Below are 13870 nucleotides of genomic sequence, written 5' to 3'. Positions count from 1 at the left end.
TTTGTCTGAAATGGTATAAGGTTTCCTGCCTGAGCGGGGGTTGGACTAGAAGACCTCCAAGGTCCCTTCTGACTCTTCTCTTCTCTTCTCTTCTCTTCTCTTCTCTTCTCTTCTCTTCTCTTCTCTTCTCTTCTCTTCTCTTCCCTTCCCTTCCCTTCCCTTCCCTTCCCTTCCCTTCCCTTCCCTTCCATTCCATTCCATTCCATTCTATTCTATTCTATTCTATTCTATTCTATTCTATTCTATTCACCAAACTAGACATGCCCAGTTCCTGCAACCGTTCTTCATACGTTTTAGCCTCCAGTCCCCTAATCCTCTTTGTTCCTCTTCTCTGCACTCTTTCCAGAGTCTCAACATCTTCTTATATAGTAATTTATATTGCATTTTACATGCCATCCCATGCATTAGAACCGCATGCGGTGCACGTGAACTGCAAGATTTAAAAAGGGTGAGGCTTTGACCACAGAATCGCAGCTGCCATTTTGACGTTTTTTGGGGACATGTTGCCCTGGCTCATCCTCGCATCCCGAGCCACGGCCCTTACCTGCGTCATTTGCAGCTAGCCCTCATTCCTGCGTGTTTCATTCGTCCCTGGGTTCCTTCAAATCTACGGTGGTGAGTGTAGACAATACCCACAACGCTATCTCGAATCTGCATTTTTAAAATATTTCAATATAGGGATGTATTTGCATGATTTATGAGGCCCACAAACCGCCACCCAGATCAGATAAATGTATGCACCGAAGGCATTTTTTTCTAGGGAAAGGAAAGACACTGTTTGCACAAAGGGAGCATGTCAGGAAAGATATATAGAAACATAAATATATTATAAATGTGCCAGTAAGTGCACGGGAATATCCGAGCACATTTCCGGTTCGGGATTGAAGGAGGGAGAGCCAAAGAACAGAGAAATAATTCTGACAAAAGAAAGTCAGTCTCTTCCATTAATCTAGATTGATCTCTGTCTCTCGCTCTGTGTGTGTCTTTCTCTCGCTTTCTCTTTCTCTCTCTCTCTGTCTCTCTTTCTCTCTCTTTCTTTCTCTCTCTCTCTGTCTCTCATTCTCCCTTTCTTGTTCTTTCTATTTTTCTTCCTCTCCTCATCTTTCTGTCTCTCTTTCTTTTTCATTCTCTTCTTCCTTCTTTTTCTGTCTCTTTCTTTCTTTTGTCTTTCTCTTTCCTTTGTTCTTTCTCTTATTCTTTCTTTCCCTCATTCTTTCTTGTTTTCTTTTTCTCTTTCTCTCCTTTCTTTCTTCCCCCTTTCTTTCTCTTCCTTCCTTCCTTTTGTCTTCTGTCTTTTTCTTGTTCTTTCTCTTATTCTTTCCCTCTCTTTCTTTCTCTGTCCCTTTCCCTCATTCTCCCTTTCTTGTTCTTTCTCTTTTTCTTCCTCTCCTCATCATTCTTTCTTTTTCCCTCTTTTTCTCTGTCTTTCCCTCTGTCTCTTTCGTCTTTCTCTTTCCTTCATTTTCTCTTATTCTTTATCTTTCCCTCATTCTTTCTTTTCTTTTCTCTTTCTCTTCCTTCCCTCTTTCTCTTTCCCTTCCTTCTTTTCATCTTTCTTTTTCTTGTTCTTTCTCTCATTGTTCTTCCTCTTTCTCTCTTTCTTGTTCCCTCTTTGATTCTTGCTCTCTATCTGTCTCTTTCTCCTTCTCTCTGTTTCTGACTCTCTCTCTCTCTCTCTTTCTTGTTCCCTCTTTCTGTCTCTTGCTCTCTTTCTGTTTCTCTTTCTCCTTTTCTCTTTCTCCTTCTTTCTCCTTCTCTCTCTCTCTTTCTTGTTCCCTCTGTCTCTTGCTCTCTATTTCTCTTTCTCCTTCTCTCTCTCTCTCTCTCTGTTTCTCTCTCTCTCTGTTCTCGGTGATTTTAACATCCTGATCCATCCAACGCATGAGCCCCACCCGCAGGGCCCCTGGCTGTGTCCCTTCTTCGCCTCCCTGCTCCCATGCTCAGGCGTGCACCCCTCCGCCACAGAAGGAGCCAGATGCTCCCTGGGTTTATGAGGCCTTCACAAGCTTCTAACTTCAACAGCCGCGTCTCATTTTCTTTCAGAGGCCATTAAACTCAGCCGCCTCATTACCCGCCTTCAGCGTTCGTTCTCGCCTGCTGTTGCAACCTCTCCAAGCGAGTCCATTCCTTCCCTCACAATCTCCTTTATAGTCCAATGCTCCTTTCCCCCTAAATATAATCTTCTTGTTTGTTTGTCTGTCTGTCTGTTTGTTTGCTAGTTTGGGTTCCTCGTGCCCTTGATCAGAGTTGTGAACTTTTTCCCTTCTAGGGTGCAGCTTGGCTCACTTCCTCGAGCTCCCTGAAACAGCCTGGTCTTTAGACACTTGGCTCAACTCTCGTTTTTGAGATTATTTGTTTTATGCAACAAGGCAGGTGAAACGTTTGTGCTGCTGCACTCGTGATCGGTTGTCTGCTTTGAAGGTTTTTAATGAACTTTCTGATGAGCAACTGACTGGATAATTCATTACAGGCTGTCCTCAACTTACGGCGGCAATTAGGACCGGAATTTCTGTTGCTAAAGCAAGGTTAAGTGAGTCACTATTTTCCATGGCAGTTAAGAAAATCACTGCCGTGTGAGTCAGTTTCCAAGTGTCTGAATTTTGATCACGTGACCACGGGGATGCTGCAATGGTCGTAAGTGTGAAAAACGGTCGTAAGTCGCTTTTTTCAGTGTGGTTGTAACTTTGGTCACTAAGTGAACGGTTTTGTAAGTCGAGGGCCACCTGTATTCTATCTTTCTGGACAAGAGTGGGAGACCAGTCTACCAGCCCCTCCCCACCCACCCATTTTACTTCCCCAGCAAAGCTTGAACCCAGATCTCACCAGTCGGTCTCATGACTTGGTTTCCTGTTCACGCCAATTAAAACATGGATTTGTAAACCTGAATGAGCAGCTCAGCAGCCCAGAAAACCGAAAAGCACTCAAACGGCCTTCCAGCTCAGGCGAAGGGCTCTGCAAGGCCCAGGCTGCCTCCCTCCTTCCCACCCCCCTCCCTCCGAGGTCATCCTGCTGAGCTGACAAGTGCTGGAAAAAAGATGCTGAGATATATGTATGTGTATGTGTGTGTGTATCAGCATCTTTAGATAGAGAGAGAGAGAGGTATAGATATCAGCAGATATAGATAGATATAGATAGATGGATGGATGGATAGATAGATAGATAGATAGATAGATAGATAGATAGATAGATAGATAAAGTAGATAGAGATAGATAGATAGATAGATAGATAGATAGATAGATAGATAGATAGATAGATATAAAGAGATAAAGATAGATGGATGGATGGATAGATGAATGGATGGATGGAAGGATGGATGGATGGATGGATAGATAAAGAGAGAGTAGATAGAGATAGATATAGATAGATAAAGAGAGAGAGAGTAGAGAGAGTAGAGAGAGAGAGATAAAGAGAGATAGATAGATAGATAGATAGATAGATAGATAGATAGATATAGATAGATAGATAGATAGATAGATAGATAGATAGATAGATAGATAGATATAAAGAGATAAAGATAGATGGATGGATGGATGGATGGATGGAGGGAGGGATAGATAGATAGATAGAGAGAGTAGATAGAGATAGATAGATAGATAGATAGATAGATAGATAGATAGATAGATAGACAGAGAGAGAGAGAGAGAGAGATAAAGAGAGATAGGTATAGATATCAGCAGATATAGATAGATAGATATAGATAGATGGATGGATAGATAGATAGATAAAGAGAGAGCGTAGATAGAGATAGATAGATAGATAGATAGATAGATAGATAGATAGATAGATAGATAGACAGAGAGAGAGAGAGAGAGAGAGAGAGAGAGAGAGAGAGAGAGAGAGAGAGAGATCAGCATCTTTATATATATAAAATGTAATATATAAGGCAAAATTCAACAAGCGAAGTTCCTGTCTCCCCCTCCTTCCTCTCCTTCCCAGCAGAAATATCTATATATTCCAGCTAGGAAAGAGAGGAAGGGTAGGGAGGGAAACGGCAGGGGAACTTGACTCGTTGAATTTCTGCCTGCTCTGCCACCTCACTTTCTTTCCTTCTCTTGTTACAGATGGGTAAAAAACAGGTCCAAGAAGCGCGGAATTAACCGCAAGCTCAGCTTTTCCCAGCATCTACGTCACGTCCTCGATCTTTTGCAAATTCAAAATGGCTTGTGATAGCAAGAGAGAGAACATTTGCAAAACAGCCACAAGCCAGCAGTGGCTGCCAGCCAGGCTGTTTCGATCCCCTATTAAAAGAACCAGATTGAGCCCAAGAAGCTTTCAGGGTTATTAACTCCCCACTGTCCTTACGCACAGAACCTCCAGAATCAGTGGCAGTATATCTGCAAAGGCCAGGCACAGCAAAAAGAAGCTCCGTGTGGAATTAAAACGCAGGACTCACCCAAAGGAAATAATCAAGGCTCACTGCAGTATTTATTGTTAAGAGGGGCATACTGGAGGGGCTCCTGCAAAAGAATGGGAGACATACCCCTAAGTAACTAAAAAACAGAAAACATGCCTAATACTCCTCCTTTCTCCTATTTTGCCCCTGACAACAACAAACCTGTGAGGTGGGTTGGGCAGAGAGCGACAGCGATTGGCCCCAAATCCCCCCCCAGCTAGCTTTCATGCCTAAGGTGGTACTAGAATTCACCGTCACCTGGTGATTGGCCCAAAGTGACCCAGCTGGCTTTCATGCCTATGGCAGGGCTAGAACTCCCAGTCTCCTGGTGATTGGCCCAAAGTCACTCAGCCAGCTTTCGTGCCTGAGGCGGGACTAGAACTCCCAATCTCCTGGTGATTGGCCCAAAGTCACCCAGCTGGGTTCCATGCCTAAGGCAGAACTGGAACTCCCTGTCTCCTGGTTTCTAGGCCTGTACCTTCACCACTAGACCAAATTGGCTCTCAGAATTTAGAACTCCCAGTCTCCTGGTGATTGGCCCAAAGTCACCTAGCTGGCTTTCATGGCTCAGGCAGGACTAGAACTCCCAGTCTCCTGGTGATTGGGCCAAAGCCATCCAGCCAGCTTTCATGCCTAAAACGAGACTAGAACTCCCAGTCACCTGGTGATTGGGCCAAAGTCACCTAGCTGGCTTTCATGCCTAAGGCGGAACTAGAACTCCCTGTCTCCTGGTTTCTAGGCCTGCACCTTCTCCACTAGACCAAACTGGCTCTCGTATTATATTCATGTGGAAGATGGGCTCTCTGGAAGGACAGCGGGAGGAGTCTTCATGCTGCAGAGAATGACACCCCGTCCCCCAAAAATACCCATCCACCCCATTGCTCCCCCAAACTGGGGTTTTTCAGCTGAAAAAGCAATTCCTCACATTTATGTGGCCGACGTTCTCTCTTCCTCCCCTCCCTCCCTCTCTGTCCCACTCCTACAGCTTCCACGCATGTGCCAAAGACACACAAACACACATACATGCAGAAGCTTATATTTATACACAAGTTTGCCAACTCCATTTCCTAGTTGCTAGGGAGTTCAGGTCAGGTCCCAAAAACTACCCAAGGAAAGGAAATGACTTCTCCGCCCAAACTCTTCCGTCCGAAGGGAAACTCGACCCAACCCAACCCAGCGCCTGCAAAGTTCCAGCTAGGACATAGGACCGAAAAATCCCCCCCCCCTTTTTTTTTTTTGCACCGGAAATTCATCTCCAGGACCGCCAGGACTCTTCGTCTCTGACACCTCCTCAGCATCTAACCCTTGAAAGCAAAACTCAACTTTGCTTCTTGGGGTTATTTTTTTCCTGCAAACCCAGGTAGTCCTCGTTTAGTTGTTTGTTTGTTTGTTTGTTTGTTTGTCTGTTTTATTAGATTTATATACCGCCCTACTCCCGAAGGACTCAGGGCGGTGAACAGGCACAGAATAAAATACATAAATACAGAATTTAAAAGCAGAAAGAAAACCAGATTAAACCATTTAGCCCGAGACAAATTTAAAACATCCCAAAAATTTAAAAACAGATTTAAAATTTTCGATTTAAAAGAAAAAGGGGAAAAAAGGTTAGGCCAGGCCAGCTTGCTGGAATAGGAAGGTCTTAAGAGCGCGGCGGAAAGTGCGCAGATCCGGGATCCTCCGTATCTCCGGGGGGGGGGAGCTCGTTCCAGATAGTGGGTGCCCCCACAGAGAAGGCCCTCCCCCTGGGGGCCGCCAGTCGACACTGTTTGGCCGACGGTTTAGTGACCGTTCGAAGTTACGACGGCACTGAAAAAAAGCGACTTAACGACCGTTTTTCACCGTTGCAGCATCTCTGCGGTTATCCGATCAAAATGCAGACGCTTGGGTAACCGGTTCATACTTATGACCGTCGCTGTGTCCCAAGGTCGTAGGATCCCCTTTTGCGACCTTCCAATAAGCAAAGCCAATGTGGGGGGAGGAGCCGGATTCACTTAACAACCGTGTTGCTACGTTGACACCTGCAATGATTCACTTTACAAGAAAAGTCATCCAATGGGGCCAAACTCACTTAACGCATTCCTCACTTAGCGACATACATTTGGGGGTTCGGTTGGAGTCGCAGCAGCACTGGAAAAAGGGACTCGTGATTGTTTTTCACACTTAACGGCTGTTGCGGTGTCTCCGTGGTCGCGGTGATCAAAATTCAGACGCTTGGCAACTGACTCATAACTACAGCGATGGGGGGGGGGCGTGGGGAAGCCAGATTCACTTAACAACCACGTTACCCAGTTAACAACCGCAATGATTTGCTTTACAAATACGGCAAGCAAAGTCGTAAAATGGGGCAAGACTAAACACATTCCTCACTTGGCGACATAAATTCTGGGCTCCATTGCAGTCGTAAATCGAGGACTTTACCTGTTATTATCAGGCACTGGCAAAAAAGACTCGCCTGAAACAAGTCCAAAGTTTTGAGTTTTCAAAGCTTTGAGTTTTCGGTCCTTCCCGAGTGGGAGGCAGGAAAATGTGACATCTTTTGGGAGGGCGGTGACTTTTTTCCTTAATGGTTAGATGGATATCATGCTTTTTTTCCCTGACGGAATGAAAAGCCAATGTAAACAATACGATTGGCCATTTTTCTTGCGGCGACAAGCGAGAGTCACGGGTGTCCATAGGATGTGGCGTGTCAGGGGTGCCGTCATCTTTTGAGTTTGGGGCCCACACCCTATGGACACCCTCTGGGCATGTGGACTCACATGGGTCCTGAGCGAGAGGGACAGGCACAAACTCCTCCAGGGAACGGCCATGGACGGTGGCATAAAGCTAGGCATGACATTGGGTTTAGCTCAACAACTTAAGCAGGACGAATTGCCACTCTTGAATTGGCCTTTTGAGTCACACCAGATGCTGTTTTAGGACCTCTTTCCAGAGCACGATACCATAGTCTTCTGAGACTGAAAGTTGCCAATGAGGAGCTGACCTTAAACCAGAGGTGGGTTGGTGAGTTGCTCAGAAAGGTGAAATCAAACATCGTCTGGATTCACACCAGTGCCAGGTCAGGGGAAGGAGAAGGAAGGGGAGGGAAGGAGAGGTTAAGGAGAGGAGAGGAGAGGAGAGGAGAAGAGAGGGGAGGGGAGGAGAGGAGAGGAGAGGAGAGGAGAGGAGAGGAGAGGAGAGGAGAGGAGAGGAGAGGAGAGGAGAGGAAAGGAAAGGAAAGGAAAGGAAAGGAAAGGAAAGGAAAGGAAAGGAAAGGAAAGGAAAGGAAAGGGAGAAGAAGGAAAGGGAATAGAGAAGAAGGAAAGGAAAGGAAAAGAGATAGAGAAGAAGGAAAGGAAGGGAAGGGAAAGGAAAGGAAAGGAAAGGAAAGGAAAGGAAAGGAAAGGAAAGGAAAGAAGGAAGAAGGAAATGAAATAGAGAAGAAGGAAAGGAAAGGAAAGGAAGAAGGAAATGAAATAGAGAAGAAGGAAAGGAAAGGAAAAGAGATAGAGAAGAAGGAAAGGAAAGGAAAGGAAAGGAAAAGAAAGGAAAGGAAAGGAAAGGGAGAAGGAAATGAAAGGGAGAAGAAGGAAAGGAAATAGAGAAGAAGGAAAGGAAAGGAAAGGAAAGGAAAGGAAAGGAAAGGGAGAAGGAAATGAAAAGGAGAAGAAGGAAAGGAAATAGAGAAGAAGGAAAGGAAAGGAAAAGAGGTAGAGAAGGAAAGGAAAGGAAAGGAAAGGAAAGGAAAGGAAAGGAAAGGAAAGGAAAGGAAAGGAAAGGAAAGGGAGAAGGAAATGAAAGGGAGAAGAAGGAAAGGAAATAGAGAAGAAGGAAAGGAAAGGAAAGGAGGTAAATGGATGAAGAAGAGAGGGAAGAGAGGAGGAGGAGGAGAAGGCAGAAGCTGAATAGACAAAGCTTCCTCCATCCCTCTCTTCTATTGAAGGCTGCACCCTTGGGATTTCTGCCTGCCAGATTGCGTGCTGGGCTGCAATAATCCCGGGCAAGCCTCCGCCAAGACACAGAGCCCTTGAGTTTATCTCATGATACATCTCTGTTCATTCCTGCCTAGCGAAAGAGGCAGTGTCCCGCAGACAAAATAAAGTTGGTTAGATTTTCTTCTTCTTTTCTTTAAAAAAATAAAAATAAAAATAAATGCCTCCAGGCAGAGGCTCTTGGGTTGCAGCCCGGGCAGGCTGCCTGCTTAAGTGCTGTAAAACCAAGATCATAAATGTTTGTGCGTGATTGATTAGTTTCTTGGCTGCCAGAGACGATCCTTAGCTCAAAGCAAAGCAAAAGGGAAGCCTCAGATATAAACTTGGTTCCGTTACAGCAGAAATTCTATAAAACCAGAGTTTTCTCACCTTTGCTCTCCCAAGCACCAACCTCTCCATTTTATTCACGTATTTACAGATGGTCCTCGACTTACAACCGTTTGCTTAGCGACCGGTCGAAAGTTACGGCGACACAGGGAAAAGGGACTTACGGCCGTTTTGCACACTTACAACCCTTGCTGCGTCCCCAGGGTTAACGGGATCCAAATGCGGACACCTGGCAATTGGTTTGTATTTATGACGGTCGCGGTGTCCTGGCCGGGGTGGGGGGTGGGGAGTCACGTGATCCTCTTTTGGCAATGGGGGCAGCCAGATTCCCTTAACAACCGGGTTACTCACTTAACAACGGCAGCGACTCACGGGACAATTGTGGCAAGAAAAGTCGTAACATGGGGCAAAACTCACTTAACAAAATGTCCCACGTAGGAACAGAAATTTGGGGTTCAATTGTGGCCGTAAACCGAAGACTACCTGTCTGCCACGGTTCCCTTAACTGGCTGAATGAACAAGGGGCAAAGTGCACGCATTGTGCCAGCCCTTCGAATCGTACAATGCTAGGGCTGGAAGGGACCTTGGAGGTCATCTAGTCCAACCCCATGCCCGAGGCAGGACTACTTATTCCATCCTGAGCAAATAGTTACCTGATCTTTTCTTGGGAGACTTCCAATGATGGGCCTTAATCTAGGGTTAATGAATCATCTTTTGTTCCAGCATGGTTATTGCTTTTCCCTGCTGGAGAGCAAGGCAATATGGCAATTGGGACCCTCTGAAATATTAATCCCACACCCGCCCACTCCAATTTCTGCAAATTCCCTGTGTTTTTTCCTTTAAGCTTCCTCTCTCTGCTCTTTCTAGGTCTACCAAGGCATCTTGGCAACTTTAAGATGTGTGGACTTCAACGCCCAGAATTCTCCAGTCAGCAAAACAACTTTTAAGATGTGTGGACTTCAACTCCCAGAATTCCCCAGCCAGCAGAACAATAACTTTTTAAGATGTGTGGACTTCAATTCCCAGAATTCCCCAGCCACCAGAACAGCTTTTAAGATGAGTGGACTTCAACTCCCAGAATTCCCCAGCCAGCAGAACAATAACTTTTTAAGATGTGTGAACTTCAATTCCCAGAATTCCCCAGCCAGCAGAACAACTTTTAAGATGCGTGGACTTCAACTCCCAGAATTCCCCAACCAGTAAAACAACTTTTAAGATGTGTGGACTTAATTGCCAGAGCTGGCTGGGCAATTCTGGGAGTTATCGTCCACTCATCTTAAAGTTGCCAAGGTCGAGATACGCTGATCTAGACAATGGGCAGGGTCCAGACAGACTGCAGCATTAAATCTTGGGGGGGGAGCTGCATGGGACGTCTCCAAGACATGCTCCTGTCTTCTTTCATCGACTTCTCCAAAACAATTCTTGGTCTCAGCTGGTCCCACCGTCCGCAAGGAGCTAAAAAGCTGGAGGGGATTTATTCACCAGCTGGGGAAAGCATTGAGCTATTTCCCCTGATACCAACCAAACCTACATATTTAACAAGGCCACGGCTTACCAAATCCTTTGCTAGTGGGATCCTTGCCCAATACAGTAGCGGGCCTGGGTTTGACAGATTTATGGCTTGACAGGGGGGGAGATAATATTCTAATTTTCTCCGCCAGCTCTGGCTCTCTCTCTCTCTCTTGTCTCATTTCAGACCCAGCTGTGCTGAGTAAGAGGGAAAAGACTCCCAAAAATCTATTCTGAAGCAATATGTGGAGAAGTGTTGCGCCTTTGCAAAAGATCTGCGCCGGAGTTGCCAAAATTGTGGGCATTAAATGCATGCTTAAAATCTGCAAACAAAGGTTCAGAAATCCATTGGCTGCTTTTGAAGGTTGGTGCATTGTCATTTCGGAGCAGGCAGTGAGCTGAGAAGCTCAGAAGTCGCTTGAGGTCACCTCAAAGGCTGTGATGATGAACCTGAGTCCCTCTCTGCAGGCACACCAGCCGTCGCACCAGCCCAGCTCCACCGCGTATGCGCCCACGCCTTCTCCCAGCCAGCTGGTCTGTGGGGCTCTGCCGTGCATTCACGGGGTGCATGCACGAGACTCATGCGGGGGACGCATGTGCAGGGGGCACACGTATTGCATTATGGGTTTTGCATGCATGCACACACACACACATGGCACTCTGGTTTGGTCCTGGAAAGGCCTCCTGCACCAACCTGGAAGCTAAAACGGGGTGCAGGGGGCCCTGGGCGCATGCACGGCGGGGCAGGGCACAAGCGCAGGGATGCGTGTGCATGCATGAGGCAGGGCATATGCGTGGAGGGGCATTCGCATTGCATTTTTGGGGGTTCGGGCACACACACGGGCACGCTTTGGGCACTCAGCACCCAAAAGGTTAGCCGTCACTGCTGTAGCAGCTGTTTGGAAAAATGCAAGGAAATTATACAGACAGTCCTCAACTTACAATAGTGACCTTTGGAAGTTACAAGGGCGCTGAAAAAAAGGGACTTGGGACAGGGGTGAAATGTAAAAAATGTGTTACTACCGGTTCTGTGGGTGTGGCTTGGTGGGGGGCTGGTAATGTGACTGGGTGGGCGTGGCCAACTTTTTTTTTTTTTAACTTTTGAAAGCACTTTTTCTAATGCTTTGAAAAGCCTCTGGCGATCAGGCAAGTCAGCTGGGATCGTCAGAGACTTTTCAAAGCATTTTTTTTTACCACCTCTTCGGCCAAGAGGTTGCAGAAAAAAATGTTTTTAGAAGCCTGTGACGATCCCAGCTGAGCCGCGGGATCATCAGAGGCTTTTTTTTTTTTTTACTTTTAAAAGCATTTTTTTCTAATGCTTTGAAAAGCCTCTGCCGATCAGGCAACTCAGCTGGGATCGTTGGAGACTTTTCAAAGCATTTTTTTTACCACCTCTTCGGCCAAGAGGTTGCAGAAAAAAATGCTTTTAGAAGCTTCTGACGATCCCAGCTAATCATGGGATCATCAGAGGCTTTTTTTTTTTTTACTTTTAAAAGCATTTTTTCGTCGGAAGAGGTGGTAGAAAAAATGCTTTTAAAAGTATATAAAAAAAAAAGCCTCTGATGATCGTGCAGCTCAGCTGGGCAATGGGGGGAGGGCACAGGGATTTTTGCTACCGGTTCTCCGAACCATCCGCTGCCATCGCTACCAGATCCGAACCGGGAGCATTTCATCCCTGACTTAGGACCATTTCTCACCATGGCAGCATCTCTCAAAATCCAGAAGCTTGGTAACTGGTTCATACTTACGACTGTTGCTGTGATTCAAGGTCATAGGATTCCCTTTTGCGATCTTCTGATAACCAAAGCCAATTGGGGAAGTCAGATTCACTTAACACCCCCGTTAAGAACTGCAGTGGTTCACTTAACAGAAGTGGCGAGAAAAGTCGCAAAATGGGGCAAAACTCACTTCACGCATTTCTCACTTAGCCACATAAATTTGAGGCTCAGTTTGGGTCGTAAGTTGAGAACTACCTGTAATCAGGGAAGGGAAGCAACCACAGACCATCCTGGCACTTTTCCGTGCAATGCAATCTCTGTCCCAAAAGTGCTTTTAAAATTTTTATTTTCAAAAGAAAAGAATTGGATTTTCTTGCTTGGTTCGCTAACCGAGAAAGTCTTGAAGAGCCTTGGTAGTACAGTGGTCTAAGGCACCCTGTTATTAAGCTGGTTATTAAGACCAGCTGCCTGCAATTACTGCAGGTTCGAATCTCCCCAGGCTCAAGGTTGACTCAGCCTTCCATCCTTTCTAAGGTAGGTAAATTGAGGACCCAGTTTGTGGGGGCAATAAGCTGACTTTGTATAAAATATACAAAAGGATGAAGGCTATTGCTTAATGCATTATAAGCCGCCCTGAGTCTCCGGAGAAGGGCGGCATATAAATCAAATTAAAAAAAAAAAAAGTCCAATTTGTCTTTGGAAGGAAAAAAATAAATAAAATTGTCACCTTTGGGACAACCAGGACTTGGATGATTAAGAACCTCCACCGACAACACAACCTGCGTTTTCCACAATGATTCGCACAGTTGCAATCTGCCAAAGGAAAGGCCCATCGCTGCTTGGAGCAATAGGTCACAAGTCAGCCGAGATCCCAGGAGCCAAGCCCAAAAAGCTGGCATTCCTCTTTAAGAAGTCAATCCCGGAGGGGAAATTCGTAGTATTCCTTGGCCGGGAATTTGGGGGCTTTGGAAGCAAATTCAAAGGGGAAGCGAAAACGGTTGCGATGACAAAGAGGGCAGGAAGGAACTTCTCTAATTAGCCGCGTACGCGACGAAGCCGAATCCCTGCGGAGCGCACATGAAATCCGTTGGAAAATTAAAAACACTCCCCAGGAAACTGCAGAGCAGAGATGGTCGGCCTTCCCTTTGAGCAAATCTGCCTTTTGAACCCGGGCCCGTCAGGGCGAGAGGTCCAGCATGGATTTGCACCCCCAAATCCAAACTCCGATCCTGCCACGCTTGACTCGCCGTCACCGAAGGAAGCCGGGGAGCATCGAAAAAATGTCTCTGGAAGACACAAAACCGGCCCACTTACCTACAGGCAGTCCTCGACTTACGAGCAAAATCCTGCCCCAAAATTTCTGCTAAGCGAGACGGTTGTTAAAAGTGAGCTTTGGCCCGTTTTACAGCCTTTCTTTGCCACACTGGCAAAGCGAAGGGCTGCAGTTCATAAATTAGGAACATGGCTGTTAAGTGAATCCGGCTTCTCCCTTGACTTCGCTTGTCAGAAGATCGCAAAGGGGGATCACACACGACCCCGGGGGGGGGGGGGGAGACACTGCAACCGTCATAAATACGAGACCGTAAGTGTGAAAAACGGCCCTAAGTCACTGTTTTCAATGCCGTCGTAACCAGGGTTGGGCTGCTGAGGGTTTGTGAGAACCTCTAGCTAAGATTCTATGCAGTTCAGAGAACCCCCAAATCCCACTCCTGGCTGGCGCCGCCCACCCGTCCCCACCCGAGTCCCCACGCGGCCCATTTCGGATGCAGGTAAGTGCAGGGCGCGCGCAGAGGCTCGGGGAGGGCAAAAAACGGACCTACCAGAAATTCTGGAAGGCTGGAAATGGGCCTGTTTCCAGCCTCCAGAGCCTGGGGAGGCCATTTTTGCCCTCCCGGAGTCTCGAGGAAGGCCTCCAGAGCCCGGGGAGGGCAAAAAACGCACTCCCCCCCACACA

The sequence above is a fragment of the Pituophis catenifer genome, unplaced genomic scaffold (assembly GCF_029215685.1).
Source record: "Pituophis catenifer annectens isolate HBS135680 unplaced genomic scaffold, rPitCat1.0.hap2 SCAF_9, whole genome shotgun sequence".
Taxonomy (NCBI): domain Eukaryota; kingdom Metazoa; phylum Chordata; class Lepidosauria; order Squamata; family Colubridae; genus Pituophis; species Pituophis catenifer.
Note: the sequence above shows the minus strand (reverse complement) of the source record.